The sequence below is a fragment of the Lolium perenne genome, chromosome 5, assembly GCF_019359855.2.
Source record: "Lolium perenne isolate Kyuss_39 chromosome 5, Kyuss_2.0, whole genome shotgun sequence".
NCBI lineage: Eukaryota > Viridiplantae > Streptophyta > Magnoliopsida > Poales > Poaceae > Lolium > Lolium perenne.
The window spans coordinates 141,237,415-141,240,376 of NC_067248.2; the positions used below are offsets into that span (position 1 = coordinate 141,237,415).

Sequence of the window (2,962 nt, forward strand, 5' to 3'; positions counted from 1 at the left end):
TGGTATCGATTCCTAGCATAGAGAACCCTGAGCCGGTTTTTAGGCATGCCAAAATTTCTCATCTCGAACTAAGTGTAAGAGCTTAAATAACCATGCTAGGTGTCACCAAAACTATCACTCTTGCGCGACCTAAATTTTCTCATCTCGAACTAAGTGCATGCATGGCCATGTAAGGAAAGAACAATAGTAGACTCTGCAATTTCCACATCACATATAGTCAGTTCAATAGCCAACATGTATAATATGATGCTATAAGAATATACTACTTTATTAATACATGACAAATTATACTATCACAAAGTGTCTTGGAGCATGTTTTGCTGTCAACTTTTAATCTACAACTTGATTCTCTTCTTTGTCCTCTTCTGTCTGTTACGATTGAGCAAAAATATATTATTTAATATCCTAACATGTGTAATCACCTTAGACTATTCATAGTGGGTAGTATCAGTATCATGTATATGACATATGATACAATGCTTGAAATCATATAGTAGTATCATATGCTTCTTACATTTATTGATTTTTAGAATATCCATGTAACATTATGTACATATGTATTTGATATTAATTTTTCTAGTTCAATGTGCTATGAAACAATATCTACCCATGATATCACTATGATATAGTCTCTCTCATCATTAACTATAGCGACACATTAGCTTTTTGCATGCATAGATACCCCCATTGTGAATATTATTAGTCTAGTCATATGTGTAGTATCATATACTAGTATCATGCATAAGATACTAGTGTATGATAATATATTTGTAAAGCATGGTATCATGTAGTACTAACATAGTCTCATTATATGTTTTGAATTGTAGACTCTTAATGAAAATTTGTGTACAAGATCTATTTGACATTAATTTTTCTAGTTCTACCTGCTATGCTATAGTATCTATCTATGATACCATATTCACCTTTTTGCATTTATGGATTGTATGATATTAGCAGTACATATGATACCCTCGCTATGACTAGTATTACTATACTTGCTCCTATAGTCTTTCAAATGTGTGGGCTACTGACTCGCCCGGGAGGTCTTCATTCTCCATTGAAAGAAACATGGCATATATTTCATCTCACCTAAGGAGTACTTACTAGAGACATCCACATTTCAAGGCTAATTAAAGTTTAGCGTGAACTACCGAAAAAATACTATTCTCTAGCTAGTACATTTACTCCTCGATTGATGGCATTATTTTACCCCGCGGATAAGATATATTTCCACATATCTTTCCTATATGAAAAATAATAGAAATATCTAATGGTTTTAGTGTGAACACTAAGTTTTCTGAGAGATCTAATGAAGTGTAATACAAATGCATCAAAGGTCAACCTCAACTCTATCTATATGTAGTGATCCATTACAGACCAAAGGAGCACATAATAAGATTTCTTATTCCCCCCCCCCCCCCCCCAAAAAAAATCTTATATTTGTCGCAGCGATATTGAATTTGATTGATGTAGTGGTCAAGACTATGTATCCTCAATGTGCTGTAGAAGTAATGTAATCATTTCCTCTTAACTAGATGATTCCCCGCGCCTTGCGGCGGGACATGTGTATGTCAAATAGTGTAGGATTATCTTGTATTTTAGAGAAAGAAAATAAATATAAGATGGAGAAAAAGTTGGCATCAACAAATACACTGAAAAATAAATGGTATAAATATAACTTGAAAAAATGTGCATGCTTAACAGAGTCAGTTGTGTAAAATACAATCATTGTTCCTTCCAGATAAATTCAGAGTAAATGGCTCATGTGTTAGTAAGTAAAAGGGTCCCTACTGAATTTTTTCTGGCTTGTGGTGAAAGAATAACAGAAAACCATGAGAACAATCGCCCAAATTGTTGAAATTATTATAGTAATACTTCCTCCATCGGTTTCTTGTAACGGAACGGATGAAGCCATGAATCTGCAGTGAGCCACCTTAGTAACTAACTGATCTAAAAATTAGCATGAGAAACAGTATCAAACAATTGCAAGGCTAATCATTTTAGAATATGCCAACATGTGAAGTCTTTGCGCCAGAAATCACAATTATGAGCAAGTAAATATATAAAAAGGCAAACCAATGCTATAGGGTTTCTTGCTTACCTATAATCAGAAACTTGGGCAATAAAAATGTAATAGTATGAATGGAGAAAACACTTGTTGATTGAACCACAATAAAAGGAAAGCACGGGAGGTTGAACATGAGGTAGGAGACAGCACTCTGAACAATCGTAGGGAACACGTAGCATCTATGACCAAAAAACAATTTAAAAACTGAACCATGAATTAAGCAGTCTATCTAGAAGTAAAAAAAAATGGAACCATAAAGGTAAGTAAGCAGCAACAGTTCCTGGCCTAACCCGTACAGTATCTATCATAAATCGGGTGAATCTTTACTTAGAGTTAGGACGATCCAATGTCAGGGAAAGACATAGCCGTGTTGAGCGGAGCAGAACCTCGTGGAATCAAAAATTAAGGAGAAGCGTAGAAGAAGGCAATAGAGTTTAGGAGGTCGGGATGAGATGCAAATTCATCAGCGCAAAGAAAGCATTGGACACCAAGATGAGGAGAATGCCAAATCGATCCCGGTTTTTAAAAGCGGAAGAAGACTGTTCAGGTACCTCCGTTCATGGAGATCAAGGACTGGTGGACTCCCCTTATTCGGTTTCGGCTGCACAATCATTTAGGTGTATTTATGGTGGAGGAGTTGAGATTAGGAAGAGGAACGGCTCAGCCGGATAGATTTGACCCTACAAATAAACTAAAACGGATGACCCTAAAACTAAGCTGAAACGGATTGACGTGGCAGTTGAGTGACATGCCATACAACTAATTACAAACTGTCAAAATGATGTGGCATGCTTGCATGTAAAGATAATTCAACTTAATGGGTTGCTCCTATTTAGATATTATAGATGTGTTGTTGTGTAAAGCATATCGAGAGCCAAATGGTTTTATGATTAT

The 2,962-nt window shown here is 35.6% G+C and overlaps 1 long non-coding RNA gene across 1 annotated transcript; it reads right to left on the reverse strand.

The window, feature by feature from the left end:
* Positions 1-1,648: 1,648 nt before the first annotated feature.
* Positions 1,649-2,701, reverse strand: LOC127348752 (uncharacterized). Its single transcript, XR_007879922.2, has 2 exons — positions 2,620-2,701; positions 1,649-1,919 (listed from the first exon to the last, which is right to left on the reverse strand). It is a non-coding gene; the product is annotated as an uncharacterized lncRNA (long non-coding RNA).
* Positions 2,702-2,962: the final 261 nt, after the last annotated feature.